Here is an 18,824-nt window from a genome sequence, read left to right on the forward strand (position 1 = left end):
ACTGATGAACATGCGATGAACGAGTGATTAAAATGCGATGAAATAGTGATTAACGAGTGATGAATTACTGATTAAAGAGTGATGAATTCATCACATTTTCATCAGTAATTCATCACTCTTTAATCAGTAATTCATCGCTTTTTCATCTCAATTTCATCGCATTTTCATCGCATTTTCGTCGCTTTTTCATCGCTTTTTTTCATCAGTAAAATTCATTCAGTAAATTTTCATATAAATTTCATTTTTTATTTTATTACAATATTTCATTATTATTTCATTTATTTCATTACATATAACTAATTAATTTAACTTAATTCAATCTACATATGTATGTACGTTTTCAGTTGTCCCGGAGGTGTTGAGGATGTTTCGGTTTCCGTGCCCTTTTTTTGACTTCGTGCTTTATGTACTGGCTCTTCCTGACCAAGTATATCTGAAATAGAAAAATTATTAAAAAAATAAAAACTTACTGCGTTTTTTGTTTTGCCGCCGGCCAAGTCCAGCTTAGTTTATGCTGGCCCAACAGTTTTATTTTAAGCTTCGCCTTAAATAATGAATAAATATATTAACAGTATATGTAGGTACAGTTCAAAATAATTAATAAAATAACACTTACATAAATTTCTGATAAATTTAGTTATAAAATTTCACAAAAAATCTCAGCTTCGATCTGTTCTCTCCGTTCTCTCAAATGCAAGTGCACGTAAAAACCGCGAAAACAACTTCAGTTGAAAACAAGGGCGCCGTTAATCCTATTGTTCTTTCCTCTGCCTAATTTGTCTTTACAAGTTTCGCTTCGCGTCAAAGCAGGGTATATAAAACCATGTCCGACTATGCAAAATAATCACATAACTTTAATTCACTTAAAAAAGGAATCAATACCTTTCAAAACTATCATAATAATTTTATTTTTAAAAAGTATTTCCCTAAAATAATATAATTAATAAGAATCAACAACTACAATTATGCTCATTTATTTTCAAGGGTGTATAAAGGTTGATCTGATTTTAATACATTGTCCTTCACGTCTCAGCTCATTTTATGGGGAGAGAGACAGAGTAAGAGAGGGAGATGGAAATTTTTCTGCGTTGCCTACGATCGGGGACTGAGAGTTTCGGCTCTGCCTGCGTCGCACTCGGCTCTGCCGACTTTGCCTTTGGCTCTGCCGGCGTCGCAGTCCGCTGCTGATTAAACAGTGATGAATTTTTGTAGTGATGAATTACGGAACTGCAGGGTATGTTAGTTCCCCATCCATTAGAAAAAAGCCTGTCCTCAGGCGGTTATATTAGGGTATACATATGTGAGTGAGTATATTAGTTTGTATAGTATTTTCGTTTAATTGTATGGTATTTTCATTTGGTTTAATTCTGTTAGATTTTCTGGGTTCTTAGTATTGATTTTGTTTTTATTTTTATATTTAATTACAATGTTACTCGGAATACTCTTAAATTTATAGATGAAGTAAATAATTAAAATTATAATTATTACAATTAAAATAGTAAGTATTATAATTTGAAATGTGTTATTTTTTCTTGTATGTATTCTTATTATATCTTTTGCTTCAATTATTGACAGTGGTTCTATCATTGTTACATTAATGTTAACATAAATAGTTTGTGTGTAATCCATTATAGTATTTGTTATTAAGATTTCTTCGATTTGTACAGAACAATTAAATGCTTTTACGATTTTATTTCCTTCGACAACTATAGCTTTATTTATGCCGATTTATACATGTTTGGTTTAAAATAGTTTTCGGTAAGTTCCAAGTAATTATAATATTTGGCTCTATATAATTTGTTTCATATTTATTATACATTTTCGTGTATTTACATTCGGCATTGGCTTGGTTTAATATTCCTATAATGCATTTATTTGTAACTCTTTCTTTTGTGTTAAATGAAAATATTTGATTATTTTGAAAATAGTATTTGTCTTCTAAAGGTTCTGTTAATATGTATGTCATTAAATTCATTTGGGTAAGACAAAATTTTGAATATTGAAGTTTTTATAATGTCTTTTGGGATATGAGAAATTTGTTGCATTTCGAGTTGGAATCGGCTGGAAGAATTAAGAAGGAGGTATTCGTTTTTGGTAGGGCTATCGATAAAGTGGGAGGGTGGCAACTCCTACTGGAGTGGCGCCCCCTTCTGCTGATGTCTTGGCTATCTAGCTATTTAAACTAGCCCGGTTCGCTCTGGGTATGGCTAGGATGGCCTTGATATGTCCAATGACCCAATTTCGAGAGAGGCGAAGGGAATATGGCGAGATATAGGCATGATAGGCAAATTTTTATATAGTCGCAGCCATATTGTCCCAGCAGACAGAACATAAAAATGTCGAAGTAGTGTTTGTGCCGAAATATAGAAAAAAAGTGAGTGTTAGAAAAATTTGTGTTAGGTTTAATAGTTTATTTTATTTATAAATAATTATTCGTAGGGCAACCGGGGTCCCAATACAAAGGGCCCCGGGATATTTAAATTGGAGGAATTTAAATCGGAAGTTTAAATCCGGAATTCAAATTGGAAGACTCAATTGGACTAATTAAATTGGACGTTCAAATTGGATATTTAAAATTGGGATATTCAATCGGAAGATAAAATCGGGACTTACAATCTGGATATTGGCATGCGTACCTATACGCACCTTCTTACAACCCAGAGATACGTTTTGGACACCATAACTCGTCATCCTCGGACGCCGCCAACGCTTTCTTATATACGCCGGTGAGTCCGTTCCGGGCTATTAAGACCCACCTGTTTTGGGGTCGTAAGGCTGCCAGTGCGCGCGGCGTTGAGAGGCACCGCCATCTATCCCTTCCTTAACCACCGTTCCTCCGGGTGTTCCAGGCCCTTATTGGTGCTGGCCTCCGGCAGAGTACGCTGCAGTCGGGGCATATTTAGCCCGGCGCCTAGCCCAGAAGTGGCTGAAATTATTAACGTTAATTTAACTGTGCACTTTATTAAATTTATGTACTTACCTGTTGACCTGTAAATTTATCCGGACTTAGACCCGAAAACCTCAATTCTTGTCCTCGTTGTTGCCTGTAAAAAAGGGTCGCGATTATTAGTTTTCGGCGGGATTGTTTACAGCGCGTAATACTTACCGTTTGGCCTGTCCCTTCTTTTCCCTAGGAGCTCCTCAGGATTAGGTGACCCGACACATACCTAGTGTGTGCCCTTTTTTGCGCCTCGTTCCACTGCGAGTTCCACCAATACATGTCTGGTGGAACATTATTTCCGCGGCGCCTGTAGCCTTTGCCAAAGGAAGGTAATCTTCCGCTTTGACCGCGTAAATTTGTAGACGGCGGCCAAGTTTGGTCGTAAAGGCTAAGGAATGATAAATTAATTACTAGGAGAACAAGTTATGTTAACTTTAGTACTTACTGTGGATATTAAATGTACATGAAGACCGAAATGTGCGAGTGAGTTGTCGCTGTGGGGGAGATGGAGCTGTCCTAGTCGCGAGGAGTGACTTGGACCAGCTGATTATGGGTGATGCCTCCGCAGAATCCTCCGGGGCATCCTTGGTTGGGTGGGCGTGCTTGGCTAGGTCACCAATAGCCACCAAAACACCATATATTTCCCGTCACTCCTAATTGTTTGCATTGTTTACATTTTGGTTTGTTTTGTTTGTTAGTGATGAGCGATAGTTTTTGTGAAGTGAGACGCGCGTATATCGATGTTTATGTTGTGGAATCTGTAGGGACATTGGGGATACTCCGCCCTGGGGATTCGGGAGCTAGCCGGCGCCGTCCCAGGACCAAATGCAGTTCCATAACATAGTGGCGCCCAAAGTAAAAAAAATAAATCGTCGAGACGACGACGTCTCGCATATAGGGATTTGCCTCGCATAGCCTCCGCTCCGGTGACTTGCAGCGCAACAGCAGGTTGTATGCAACTGCACCGAGAGTGGTGGGCTGCGAGGCAGAGTAGAAAGGCTTAGGGGATTTTTTTTTTTTGAGCAGGCAGGAGGCTTGACTCCGAGTAGAGGCAATGGCTCCTGGTCACAGAGAACACTGGTCGTGACCGCCGGGTGGCATCTTCGCCTGTAATAGGATCGAAGGATTTGCATCCGAAGGTGGTCCGTGCAATAACTCTGTGATATACGTGTATGTAAACTGTGATAAAATAGTTAGGGCGTAGATTTTCATTTATTTATTTATTTATATTTATATTTTGTGTTTTGGGGTAAAGTCCGTTGTAGTTAATCCGTAGTTGTTGTTTTTGTTGATCCTGAGGCTTTTGTTTCTCGGATGTGTTTGATACCTTCTGTCGGTTGGATGCTTAAATGTGTGTTCGTGACCCGTGACTTATGTACACGCGCTGCACGAACACCTCGATTTAAGGATCAAACCACAAACGGGAAAACAAAGCCAACAGGACTCAACGAGCAGCCGATGTCCTTAACTGGCGGCTATCACCAAGAGTGATAGCCAGTCCAGTTGACGAGCGGCGTGTGGAAGGATGTGACGGGAAAAATTGGGTTTTGGAAAGCACCGGACGAGCTAGGTCGGAAGTCCACCGGCGAGGGTCAGTTCCATCTCCCCAAATTCAAATCTTAAAAGAAACAAAATAAAAAGGAAAAATCATAAATATAATATATTATTTATTTATCTATTTATTTATTCTATTTATTAATTCCATTTATTTATCTAAATTATTTATTCATTTTCCCAAGTATTTATTTATTTACAAAAAAATTTATAAATATCTTTCCTAAAATTATACATTTATTTAGTTATTTAAAAATTTGTTTCAATAATTATTATCTGTTCTTACATGTATATATATTTATCTGTTTATTTATTATTTACTTGTCGTTATTATATTTATTTTTCTTCTTAAGTATTTATTTCTTTTGGTGATTTGTTTCGGGTGTTATATTAGAATTTTTAGGGAAATATACATATATATTTTTTTTTGTGCTGTACGATGCCTTCCAATTACGATCTCCGATCGAAGGTTCTTCCGGCCGAGGAAGAGGAGAAATTGTGGTCCACCGATTTAGATGAGGTTGCTGGGGCCGAACAGCCACGGATATCGATGGGACTGCCAAGGACTCCGTTGGGTCGTCTTCATCAGGAGCTGCGCAGGGAACTTCAGATGGGAGCAGATCCCACGCAACATCAAGTTCCGGAGCAAGTGAGCTCGGAGGCGTTTCTGGACAACGCGGCGAAATCGGCAGTAAATGTGGCATTGGCCCAGGCGGCAGAGACCCATCGGAAGGCTCAGGAGTCCGGCGTCAGCCAGTCCTTAAGGGATGAAATCCGAGGTGGGTTCCTGGAAATGATGAAGCTGATGAACGAGGTGTTAAGGCCTGCTGCTCAGCGGCCGCAGCTTCCACAGGGGAACCATACCGATCAGCAGCAACATCCGGGTTGGACGGACACGGCGGCACCACTGGCTCCAAGTCTGGTCCAGAAAGGGGCGATTCCAAAGACTGCACCATCAGCAAGTTCGATTGGCTCCCGTCCACCGCCACCAAGGGTTCCACCAAAGCCGCCTAGAAGGCCCTTGGAGTCGTTTCCGGTGGAGAGCAGCAGTCCAGGATATCCTCTGGATGGCGAACGAGGGCGACGCAACGAGTCTCGAAATTGGCACTTCGAGGACCGCAGGGCTTCTGATTTCCGCGAGGAGCCGCGCTTTTACGCCAATACAGGGCCAGGTGGCGGCAGCCAACAGGTTCGCATCGAGCGGTGGGGCGTTTCATTTGATGGCGAGGACGAGCGAAACTCGGTGGAAGATTTCCTGTTCCGGCTCGAGTTCCTGCAGCGGCAGTACCAGTGCCCTTGGCAGGAAGTGCTCCGCCATTTCCATGTGCTGCTAACCGGACGGGCACGCGAGTGGTATTGGGTCCACGTGCGTCACTGTAGGGTGGAAAGATGGCCACAGCTGCGTGCTGCGCTGATGGACAGGTTCCGAGGCCACCAGACGGAGCACGACCGGATGCATCAGCTTCTGCAGAGGGAACAGCAGCCGGGAGAAGCCGTGGAGGACTATGTCCATGCGATGCAGCAGCTAGCTTCTCGCCTAAAAAAACCACTGTTAGAGCGACAGATGGTAAAAATAATTAAAAAGGGCTTGAGAGAGGGTATCGCAAGATTCGTTTACGCAATGGATGTGATGACTGTGGACGAGTTGAGGGAAGAGTGCTGCGAGGTGGAGCGCAATTTTGGACGACGAGGACGTGCGGCCTATGCGCACCCGATGCGTTATCCTCCGGCGGAGAAGGCCAGGGTTAGCGAGGCAGCTGGTCCCGACACTGCAGAGGATTCCCAGTGGCAGGTGGAGGCGTTGCAAGCGAAGACCCGAAATCCGTTCCGAGCGGGCTGCTGGAATTGCGGAGCCGTAGACCACGGGTTCCGTGACTGCGCGGCAACAGAACGGCGCCTGTTCTGCTACCGATGCGGAAGGCCAGACACTGTGTCTCCGAGATGTCCGGATTGCGCGGAAAACGGTCGGCTGGGCGATCTGAGAGCGGGAAGGATGCGTCCAGACAAGAGTCCCGCGATGCAGTAAATGTTCTAGAATGTAAAAAAGGTTTAGTATGTACGAGTAGGAATAAGCACAGTTTAAAATACTTACCTTATGAGGAAAGGATGCGTCGGTACCTGGAGACCAGGAACCGAATTTTCTCCGAGCACCAGTTAGCCGGCATGCGAACGGTGTCTAGGAAAGTCCAGAAGGCCAGGGATCGATTCCGTAAGAGACGAGCGAGGAGGCGAGAAGTGGTTGCCGCTGTGAAGCGCAGTGGAACGGGAGACCCTCGACCATTCGCTGAAGTCCGGATCCTGACCCAACAGCTGACTGGCTTATTGGACACGGGAGCTAGTGTCAGCCTGCTGGGCAAAGGTGGAAGAGAGCTCGTCGAGGCGTTGGATGTACCAATCCAGAAGTACCTGTCTGTGGTCCGAACGGCGTCTGGAGAGGATCGCACGATTATAGGACGCGTCGAGCTACCTGTGGAGTACCGAGGACAGATAAAGCGGATCCTGTTCTATGTATGTCCATACCTGGAGCAGGAAGCCTATTTCGGAGTGGACTTCTGGCAGGCGTTTGACTTGGCTCCAGCGGTGATAGGCCCCAGCGACCCGGAAAGCGTCAAGGCAGACGAAATCCACGCTAGGGATATGGAGCACTACGCCGAACAGGAAGATGACGACGAGGAGAAACCGGATCCCGAATCCTGGACGTTATCTGAGGCCGACGCACGACAGCTCGCGGAGATCCAGGAGGTGTTTCTCACATTTGAGAAGGATGGTCTGGGTACGACGAATTTGGAGAAGCACACGATCGAGCTGATCGAGGGAGCCAAGGTCTTCAAGGATCGGCCATATCCCATGTCTCCAGCGAAGCAGAAGGTTGTCGAGGATGAGGTGGACAAGATGCTAGCGCTCGGAGTCATCGAGGAGAGCATGAGCCCGTGGAGCAACCGGACGACGGTAGTGTCGAGGCCTGGGAAAGATCGGTTCTGCTTAGACGCGCGCAAATTGAACGATTTGACCATTAAAGACGCTTACCCGCTGCCGAGTATCGACGGAATCCTGTCCAGAATCGACCAAACGTTCTACATTTCCAGCGTGGATTTGAAGTTCGCATTCTGGCAGATCGAGTTGGACCCGAAGAGCAAGGAACTGACGGCACTTACGGTTCCTGGTCGGCCTCTCTACCAGTTCCGGGTGATGCCCTTCGGACTTTGCAACGCGGCGCAGCGGTTGGTGAGACTTACGGACCGGACCGAGTGATCCCAGCTGAGATCCGCTCCAACGTTTTTGTCTACCTCGATGATCTGCTGATACTGGCTCCAGATATCCAGACCCACTTCAAGTACCTTCGGAGAGTCGCGGAATGCCTGAAAGCAGCGGGGTTAACGATAGGTATGGGTAAGTCAAAGTTTTGCTTCAAATCATTGACCTACCTGGGCTTTATCGTTGGTGGAGGTCGTCTACGAATGGATCCGGGACGAGTAGCAGCGATCAGGAGGATGCCAGAGCCTAGGACGATGAAGGAGGTGAGAGCGTTCCTTGGGACTGCTGGATGGTACCGCCGGTTCATAAAGAACTTTGCGACGTTGGCCGCCCCGCTCACTGAATCGCTGAAGAAAACTGGAAATTCTAAGTTTTCCTTGAGTCCAGAGGCCCAGCTAGCCGTAGAGTCATTGAAGATGGCTTTAACGACTGCACCAGTCCTGGTGCATGCAGACTTCAAGAGACGGTTTTTTATCCAGTGCGATGCGTCACACGTCGGAGTCGGGGCGGTGCTTTTCCAGCGAGACGACGACGGACAAGAGCAGCCAATTGCCTTTTTCTCGGCCAAGATGAATAAACATCAGGTAAATTACACCGTGACCGAGAAAGAGTGTCTCGCGGCGCTCATGGCCATCCGGAAGTTCCGGCCATATGTCGAAGGGATGCCATTCACCTGCATCACGGATCATGCCAGCTTGAAGTGGCTCATGTCCATGAAGGATCTGTCGGGACGGTTGGCGAGGTGGTCGCTGCAGCTTCAAGGGTTCCACTTCAACATCGAGCACCGAAAAGGAAGTGAGAACGTCGTGGCAGACACCCTTTCACGGTGTGTGGAGGAGCTCGTAGTTAATCCGACGGATTTGTTGGGGTTCGAAACCACCGAGTTCGCTGGAGAAGATTATCTCGAGTTAGTGAAGGAGGTGGAAAGTAACTTGGATAACTTACCGGACCTGAAGATCGTGGATGGCCTCATCTTCAAGAGAGTCTCTTCGGTAAATCTGGACGATGAGATGGAAGGTTCCGAATGGAAACTGTGGATCCCACAGAGTCTGACCCACAGCCTAATCGAGCGTGCGCATACGGACCCAACAGCAGCTCATGGCGGAATGGGAAAGACTCTGGAAATCCTACGGCGACAGTTCTACTGGCCAGGTATGGTGCTGCAGGTCCGAGCTTTTGTACGCAGATGTGAGGTCTGTAAGGAGTCCAAGGCGCCGAATTTCCGGATGCAAGTTGGTATTGGGGAAAGAGTCCAGACTGAGCAGCCATTTCAGAAACTGTACATCGATTTTCTTGGAAAATATCCGAGATCGAAGAAGGGCCACGCATGGATCTTCATTGTCGTCGACCATTTTTCGAAGTATACGTTTCTGAAAGCCATGAAGGAAGCCTCGGCCGCCAGCGTGGTAGATTTCCTCATCCACGAGGTATTCTACAAGTTCGGGGTCCCGGAAATCATTCACTCAGACAACGGTCGACAGTTTACGTCAAAGATCTTCGTGGAGGCAATGGAGAGTTTCGGCATTTCCCACATCAAGACTCCAGTCTACTCTCCGCAAAGCAACGCCGCAGAACGAGTTAATCGAAGCGTGCTGGCGGCAATCCGGAGTTATTTGGAGGAAGACCATCGGGAATGGGACGCATTTCTCCCGGAGATCGAGGTGGCTCTTCGCAACGCGATACACGCAGCAACTGGCGAAACGCCCTTCTTCACGGTTTTCGGTCATCACATGTTCTTGAACGGGGCCAGCTACAAGTTGGCGAGAAAGTTGAAATCCCTGTGCGACCATGAGATTGCTGGGATGGGAACAGTCGACAAGCTAAAAGTGATCCAGGCCAAGGTGCAGACGAATCTCGAAAAGTCGTACGAGCGAAGTCGCCAGCAGTACGACCAGAGAGCTCGGACGTTCCTTGCGAAGCCAGGCCAGGAAGTGTATCGCCGTAACTTCGTCCTCAGCGACTTCAAAAGTGCCTTTAACGCGAAGTTTGCTCGGAAGTTCCTCAAAGCTCGGGTGGTGAAAGCAGTCGGCAACAATGCTTACGAGCTGGAGGATCTTCAAGGACGTCGGATAGGGGTGTATCACGCCAAGGACATCCGGGTATAACCTGAAATGAGGCAGCATAAATTAAAGGAGCACAACACAAAAAACAAAGGCAGTACTTACCGGCATGCGTGGGCCCCGCGTAGGGCACCGTTTGGAACTGCATGCGGATTTCGCCAGGCACCGATCTCCAATGCTCCCAATGATTTCGTCGAGTGGCCATGGTTCGGAGGCGTCTCTCTAAATCCTTGGGTGGTGTTGCATTTCGAGTTGGAATCGGCTGGAAGAATTAAGAAGGAGGTATTCGTTTTTGGTAGGGCTATCGATAAAGTGGGAGGGTGGCAACTCCTACTGGAGTGGCGCCCCCTTCTGCTGATGTCTTGGCTATCTAGCTATTTAAACTAGCCCGGTTCGCTCTGGGTATGGCTAGGATGGCCTTGATATGTCCAATGACCCAATTTCGAGAGAGGCGAAGGGAATATGGCGAGATATAGGCATGATAGGCAAATTTCTATATAGTCGCAGCCATATTGTCCCAGCAAACAGAACATAAAAATGTCCAAGTAGTGTTTGTGCCGAAATATAAAAAAAAAAGTGAGTGTTAGAAAATTTTGTGTTAGGTTTAATAGTTTATTTTATTTATAAATAATTATTCATAGGGCAACCGGGGTCCCAATACAAAGGGCCCCGGAATATTTAAATTGGAGGAATTTAAATCGGAAGTTTAAATCCGGAATTCAAATTGGAAGACTCAATTGGACTAATTAAATTGGACGTTCAAATTGGATATTTAAAATTGGGATATTCAATTGGAAGATAAAATCGGGACTTACAATCTGGATATTGGCATGCGTACCTATACGCACCTTCTTACAACCCAGAGATACGTTTTGGACACCATAACTCGTCATCCTCGGACGCCGCCAACGCTTTCTTATATACGCCGGTGAGTCCGTTCCGGGCTATTAAGACCCACCTGTTTTGGGATCGTAAGGCTGCCAGTGCGCGCGGCGTTGAGAGGCACCGCCATCTATCCCTTCCTTAACCACCGTTCCTCCGGGTGTTCCAGGCCCTTATTGGTGCTGGCCTCCGGCAGAGTACGCCGCAGTCGGGGCATAGTTAGCCCGGCGCCTAGCCCAGAAGTGGCTGAAATTATTAATGTTAATTTAACTGTGCACATTATTAAATTTATGTACTTACCTGTTGACCTGTAAATTTATCCGGACTTAGACCCGAAAACCTCAATTCTTGTCCTCGTTGTTGCCTGTAAAAAAGGGTCGCGATTATTAGTTTTCGGCGGGATTGTTTACAGCGCGTAATACTTACCGTTTGGCCTGTCCCTTCTTTTCCCTAGGAGCTCCTCAGGATTAGGTGACCCGACACATACCTAGTGTGTGCCCTTTTTTGCGCCTCGTTCCACTGCGAGTTCCACCAATACATGTCTGGTGGAACATTATTTCCGCGGCGCCTGTAGCCTTTGCCAAAGGAAGGTAATCTTCCGCTTTGACCGCGTAAATTTGTAGACGGTGGCCAAGTTTGGTCGTAAAGGCTAAGGAATGATAATTTACTTACTAGGAGAGCAAGTTATGTTAACTTTAGTACTTACTGTGGATATTAAATGTACATGAAGACCGAAATGTGCGAGTGAGTTGTCGCTGTGGGGGGAGATGGAGCTGTCCTAGTCGCGAGGAGTGACTTGGACCAGCTGATTATGGGTGATGCCTCCGCAGAATCCTCCGGGGCATCCTTGGTTGGGTGGGCGTGCTTGGCTAGGTCACCAATAGCCACCAAAACGCCATATATTTCCCGTCACTCCTAATTGTTTGCATTGTTTACATTTTGGTTTGTTTTGTTTGTTAGTGATGAGCGATAGTTTTTGTGAAGTGAGACGCGCGTATATCGATGTTTATGTTGTGGAATCTGTAGGGACATTGGGGATACTCCGCCCTGGGGATTCGGGAGCTAGCCGGCGCCGTCCCAGGACCAAATGCAGTTCCATAACAAATTATCAATATTTTATTAGTATTGGTTTGTAACCAAGTAGAGGTTTTTATTATGAATAATTTTTCTGAATTAACATGTGTTAAAGTATCATGCTTAAGTAATTTAGGGTTAAAAATGCCTAGTCTAGTAAGTTGCATTCCTAGTTCTATGTCCTCTATATATTCAGTAAATTCTTGTAGATTAAAAATAAGTAATGCCAGCCTTTCGTCTACATCATAGACCAAGCTTAAATGATTTATTGTTTCAATACCTTTGTTTACCGCTTCTATTACTTTATTAAGTTCATTAACTTGAATTGTGTTTTGTTCTAAATTTTCAATTTTATTTATTAATTCTTCTTTATCTTGTTCATCTAATGTTCCAAATAGATATTTGTATGCTGTGCCTATAAAATCTATAAGACCTCGTTTGCTACGTTTTGCAATTCTAATTCCATTCATTTCTCTGTTTAATTTCTCTGTTAAGTTGACGGTTAAGTTGACGGTTAAAAAATGATATTCGTAATAAGTTGGTAAGTCCAAGGTTCCTGTTTTAAATATTAAATAACCGTTTTTTGCTTGAACGGGATTGATTTCCAAATTTTGGTCATTGGTAAGTTTTGTAAAATGTATTAAAATTAATAGAATGTTGACAGTGTTGATCAACAAGTTAGGTTTGGTTTTCATTTGGCGTGCATCTGGAATTATCGTATTTATTTTCGTTAATTATACCCGATACTCGTAGAGTAAAAGGGTATATTGTATTCGTGCAAAAGTATGTAACAGGTAGAAGGAAGCGTTTCCGACCCTATAAAGTATATATATATTCTTGTTCAGGATCACTAGCCGAGTCGATCTAGCCATGTCCGTCTGTCCGTCTGTCTGTCTGTCCGTATGAACGCTGAGATCTCGGAAACTATAAAAGCTAGAAGATTGGCATTTTGCATGTAGATTTTAGGAGTTCCTACGCAGCGCAAGTTTGTTTCAAAATGGTGCCACGCCCCCTCTGACGCCCACAAGCTGTGGCCACAGTTTTGATGCTATTATGAAAATTTTAATTGATGTATTTGGTTCGTCAATAAATATAGATTGGCCTAATAAAAGTTTGCCACGCCCACTCTAACGTCCAAAAACCCATTAAACGCTTAAGCCTGGCTAGCGCCTACATTTCCGCCTTTCATGGCGCCATCTAACGGATGACTTTGGAACAGCTGGCCAAGGTGCTCAACAGAGTCAACGTTAATTCTCTATAAGGATTTCTGGATAGCTGAGTAACGGGTATCTAATAGTCGAGGCACTCGACTATAGCGTTCTCCCTTGTTTTCTTTGTTTTCTTATATTTAGACTTATAATGTATTATTTTTCTTCCTCTGTTAACTTCTTCGTAATGAATATTATCTAATTTTGTGATTTTTCCTGTCTTTTTAAACGGATTAGTGGTTTTTGATTTTACTAGTGGAGCTTGTCGATATCTAATATCAAATTCAAATTTATTTCGTGATTCATTTAGTTTTTCTATTTTATTGATTTTATTTGACTGTGTATTATATTTTGGAGTTCCAGCGAAAATAAAAATATCTGCAGGAGTTCTGTCTGTCTTGTTATATTTTGTTTTATGATTATAGACATAAAGAATAGTTTCAAATTTTGTTATCTTATTTTCTATGTCTGTTTCTGATTCTTAACTTTTCATTTACCGTTTTATTAAATCTCTCAACGTCAGAAATTCCATTTTTGCTTCTTGTTATATCAATTTTAACCAAAGTTGCAATGCTGCACACATGAAAGCTAAATCTTTGTCTGCTTTAATTTGGCTTGGTTTACCCATTTCATTGAAAACTTTAGTTAATGCTCTTTTTGCCTCTAACCAATCTCGACTGTTGACTTCTATTAAGGTGGCAAATTTTGAATAAATATCTATACAAGATAAAAATTGTTTATTATCCATCATATAAAAATCAATGACATATTTTTCTCTTGGATTATTTCGGGGGGTTATTTCGAATTCTAATTTAGTATTTCTATGTTCTGTTTTTGCGATGCTGTATACTTCGCATTCATTAATAAAATTTTGAATTAATTTTTGGTGATCGAGAAAATAATATTTTTCTTTAAAAAGTGCTATTTGCTTTTCTATTCCTGGAATAGAAAATAGAATAGAATAGAAAATTAAAAAGTCTGTTTCAATTGGAAAATATATTACGCTTTTCTTATTAGAAAAGTATTCAATTATTAATTCTTTTGCGTATTCCATTGTCATTTCTTTATATGTTATCATGATTTTTGTTTTATAAAAATAATTTATTACTTCGACTTCATTTAAGTCTCCTGTTATAAATTCTAGTTGTCTGTTATAATAATTCAGTGGTCTTTCTGTTATTGAAATGTGGTTTTGGTTATCTTCTGGTGCACTATGCAGTGTAGCTACTGTTGTTATTGTATTTGAATTACTGGAAGTCTCTCCTAAATAGGCTTCCTCTATTCTTATTCTAGATAAGGCGTCTGCCACATGGTTTTCTTTACCGGGCAAATATTTTATTTCATAATCAAACTCATTTAGTTTGATTTTCCAGCGTTGTAATTTCATATTAGGTGCTTTAATATTATTGAGCCATACTAGAGGCCAGTGATCATTTAGGATCAGACATTTTCAGCCAAAAAGATAGGACCTGAAATATTTGGTGGCCCAGACAATAGCTAAAAGTTCTTTTTCTATTGCCGAATAATTAATTTCGTGTTCATTAAGAGATCTGCTGGCATAACAGATTGGTTTATGATTTTGCGATAATACTGCTCCTATAGCATATTACTTGCATCTGTTGTTAATGAAAATGGTTTTTCGAAATTTGGGTATATAAGTATTGGATCGGACATTATTAAAAGTTTAAGTTTTTCAAACACTTGTACATAATCATTGTCTTTTACATTTAAAGTTACGCCTTTTTTAAGCTTTGCTGTCATTGGTTTTGCTATTTTAGCAAAGTTTGGGATAAATTTCCTATAAAAACCACAAAGACCTAAAAAGGATTTTATTTGTTTTGGGGATTTGGGTATAGGGAAATTTTTTATTGCCTCTATTTTGAGAGGATTTGGTTTTATACCAGTTGTTGTTATAATATGTCCAAGGAATTCTGTTTCCTTTTTTATAAACTCGCATTTGTCGAGTTGAAGCTTGAGATTAGCTTCTCGTAATTTTTCAAATACCTTTCGCAAAGATAATACATGTTCCTCCAATGAAGTGGAGTACACGATAATATCGTCCATGTAGACCAAACAATCCTTGTAGATCAAATCTTCTAAGAGATTGTTCATGCACCTTTCAAAGGTAGCAGGGGCATTTTTCAATCCAAAGGCATACGAGTATATTCATAATGGCCATTTTTGGTGGAAAAAGCTGTCTTTGGAATAGAATTTTCATCCATTTGTATTTGGTGAAAACCTTTTGCAAGGTCAATAGTTTTAAAATATTGGCATCTACCAAGTTTGTCCAAGATTTCATCCATGACCGGGATAGTGTATTTGTCATCTACCGTAATTTCATTTAAATTACGATAGTCAATTACAATACGGAACTTTTTTGTTCCAGATGCATCACCTTTCTTAGGTACTATCCAAATGGGTGAGCAATAAGGCGAATTTGACTTTCGAATTATTCCCTGTTTTATCATATCTCTCATTTGCGAATCGACTTCTTGGTCGTAAGCTTGAGGATATTTGAATGGTTTTTTGTAAACCGGTTGCTCATTTTTTGTATGAATGACATGCTTGATAGTACTAGTGAAAGTCAAATTGTCACTTTCTTTGTACTGTATGTCGCTAAATTCATATAAAATTTTCTTAAGATTATCTTTTTCCTCGTCATTAAGGTGTTCTAATCTAAACTTATTGGTTTCTTGCAAGTCGTTATTTATTGCAAAATTAAAAGGTGTATCTGTTGAAAATGGGGGATCGCAGCAATCAATGGCTGTTTCTCCTTGTTTATATTCGAAATCGTTATAATTAAATCTCATTCCGAATTGATAACCGTTTAAATTAACTGTTTTTGATTTATAATTAATAATTGCGTTACAAGCTTCGAGATATTCTCTTCCTATGAGCATATCATATCTATCGGAAAAATTATGGACCCAAAATGTTTGTTTGGTCGGACAAAGATTACTTGCATGGTAGGACACGGATAAATTTAACTAAGTATTACCATTTATGGTATGAACTTTAAGAGGTGTATTTTTGGTTGGAAAATGAAAGTAATTTTCTTTAATTAAATTAATAGAAGAGCCTGTGTCTACAACACATCGGAACTCTTGGTTATTCATGATGATTCGTATGTAAGGGTTTCTATTTCCTGTTCGGTGTCCGAGGCTTGTTGATGAAAATTTTCGGTATCCATTTTCATATGGCCACTCTTACTTTCGCGATTTCTTTTTATTGGTCGATTAGGATCATTAGCCCCATTTTGTTGTGATTGATAATTTATAGGATTCCTAACTTGATTATAATTTAATTTTTGTTGGAATTCTTGTTTTGTTGCTTGATATAATGGGTGGTTTTCATAAAAAGGTTCGCTGTTATTTTTATTATAATAAGGCTTATGGGCCTTGAGATGTACTAGCCTGTTGCTTATATTGATTTGGGGAAATATTATTCTGCTGTCTGTATTGGTTTTGGGAATTATAGTTTTGTTGTTTATTAGTATTTCTTTGTTGTTTATTAGTATTTCTTAATTTCTCTTATCTTGGTTTTGACTTTGTGAATTCTTTGTTCGATCTGAATAAAATGTTTCATAACAACCTTCTTGTTGTGCTACACATTTTAGGTTATTAGCATTAGTAATATCATTTTTTTTTTTTTTTTTTAAATATTATTTATTAAACATAGAACCCGTACAATCTTTAAGTACCTTGACAATGTAGTTTTGTATATGAATTTGAACCAAACCTTATGCCTTCAGCAAAAGGACTTTATTGGAGATCATATTTATGGTTGTCTGATTGTTTTGGCGAACCCAAGTCTCTTGAGCCGCCTGAGCGGTCTAGCTGGCAGGAGTCTTCTTGCGAGTCGGTTCCGATGTCTAAGCAGTCTGTCGCTGTACCTACTGGTGTGTAGGCCAATCTGCTGCTCCACAGTGTGGATATTTAGGTCCCTGTGGAGGGTGGACCCACGCACATACCAAGGGCAATTAGTAATATTCCTCATTGCACGGTTTTGCAGCATTTGGACTTGTTTGTAATTTGATTTGGCTGCGATCCCCCATAGTAATATCATACCTAGCCAATGTCATAAAAAGTCTGTCTGGCAATTTTTTCATAATAACATCTTTAACTGTATTATTAAGAGCATTTGTGTATAAAATTGTATTTGAAGCGTTATTTTCAAAGACTAATTTATTTAATATTACAAAAGATTTGGACTCAATGTCCTCAACAAACTTACGTATACACCCAGGAAAGGGGGTGTTATACAGACGTCTTAGTAGTTCTTCGCAGGGCGTCTGGGTTTTATATTCGTTGATGAGGGCGTTCCTTAAATCCCTCCAGCATCTGGCTGTTGATAGTTGAGATATCGTCTGGGCATCTCCGTGAAGCTGCATTTCAATCGCACTGAAGAATACGCTCGACTGGCGTATACATGTTGTGGGGTACAACTCCAGGATGAAGTCAATCCTCCTGATGAGCGGGCTGAGTTCGAGCGTGTTGCCTCCAAATTGCGGCACTTGCCTGATTTGGTTCAGGGCTTGATTTAGATGGTTTTCTGACAATAATAGCACTGGGTCTGCCATTTTTGGTTTTTTATTTAGTTTTATAAATTTTTCACAATTTTAAAAGTTTTGTATTATGAATTTGATTTAAAATTTGTATACCTTGTCTCTTACCACTGGTGAGGGAGAACTAAGGTGTTTTATTTTTTAGTAACCCTTGTGTTACGAACAAAGGCACTAACTTTTACAATAAAACGGGTTTTTGCAAAAAAAATTATTTTTTTTGTTTTAGTTACTTGACAGTCACACGGGTCAAGATTTATGTTTTGTTAAAAAAAACCTCACAACCTGAGCTTCGATAGCGTGTTGCAAAGAATTGAGGTTTCCGTTCGTATATTAGCGACACAAACCGACACTGCGATAGCTGGTTTATAATTGCACTGGGACGAACGACGTTTGGGTTCTTTAAGGATATAACCGTATAAAAAGTTATATCCTACCGGCTGCGCCAATAACAAATTCGGGATTTAACACTTTGAAAAAAATATAATTTTTATTTATCAAAATAGTGTAAACGCGAACTGGGAGAGATAGGTCTGCTCCTTACAAGATTCAACTTAAAACTCGAACTTATAAACTAAACTAGCGCTTATTAAACCTTCGATTGGGAGAAAGAACTTTATTGATAAATTGAGAGTGTCCAAAATGAGAGCACTGAGCAAGAGAGCGATCTAGGTTTGAGCTGCGTCTGTAATTTTACAGTATTGGGGGATAAAAGCTTTTTGGAGTTTGGGGATATGGTGTGGGTATGTTACTATATATATATATTTTTTTATTATTTTTTGATGTATGGCCACACTAATATTATTAATAAAATATCTTTAAACTATCCCTTTGAACTATTTGCTTTTGTTTTTTATATTAGAAATTGTTTTATTATCCTTTTCTCCTATACTTTCTACCTTATATGGTCCGGTATATTTAAAGTCTAATTTATGTCCTACATCATTTTTTAATAAGACCTGATCTCCAATTTTTAGTTTAAAGTTAAAGATATTTTTGCCATAATTATTTTTTTGTTTTTGTTTATTTGTCTCTAACATTAATCTGGCTCTTTTATATGACTGTTCTAGTCTAAATTTATATTCCTTAGTGTAGTCTTCTATATTATATAATGTTTCTATCCTATTTATACTATTAAATTCTTTTGGCAAATTTGAAGTTTTACCGCAAACTTATTCATATGGACAATAATCATGTGCCATAGAGGGTGTTGTATTGAAACAATATGTAAAGTATATAAGCCAAACGTCAAAATCTGCTTTGACAGATGAGATGTACGATCTAACGTA

At 41.1% G+C, this 18,824-nt stretch overlaps 2 long non-coding RNA genes across 4 annotated transcripts; both read right to left on the reverse strand.

Moving 5' to 3' along the window:
• Positions 1–2,630: 2,630 nt before the first annotated feature.
• On the reverse strand, positions 2,631–3,781 carry LOC108049659. The gene is made up of 4 exons (XR_006417684.1): positions 3,387–3,781; positions 3,107–3,329; positions 2,981–3,044; positions 2,631–2,926 (listed from the first exon to the last, which is right to left on the reverse strand). It is a non-coding gene; the product is annotated as an uncharacterized LOC108049659 (long non-coding RNA).
• A 6,181-nt stretch (positions 3,782–9,962) lies between these two features.
• Positions 9,963–11,802, reverse strand: LOC108041330. Of its 3 annotated transcripts, none has more exons than XR_006417682.1 (5): positions 11,399–11,801; positions 11,119–11,341; positions 10,993–11,056; positions 10,659–10,938; positions 9,963–10,072 (listed from the first exon to the last, which is right to left on the reverse strand). It is a non-coding gene; the product is annotated as an uncharacterized LOC108041330 (long non-coding RNA). The 3 variants fall into 3 exon arrangements; XR_006417683.1 differs by having other exon boundaries at positions 10,058–10,072; positions 10,626–10,938; positions 11,399–11,802; XR_006417681.1 differs by lacking the exon at positions 9,963–10,072 and having other exon boundaries at positions 10,507–10,938; positions 11,399–11,790.
• Between the last annotated feature and the right edge of the window lie 7,022 nt (positions 11,803–18,824).

Source organism: Drosophila rhopaloa, unplaced genomic scaffold (genome assembly GCF_018152115.1).
Source record: "Drosophila rhopaloa isolate 14029-0021.01 unplaced genomic scaffold, ASM1815211v1 contig_218, whole genome shotgun sequence".
Taxonomy (NCBI): Eukaryota; Metazoa; Arthropoda; class Insecta; order Diptera; family Drosophilidae; genus Drosophila; species Drosophila rhopaloa.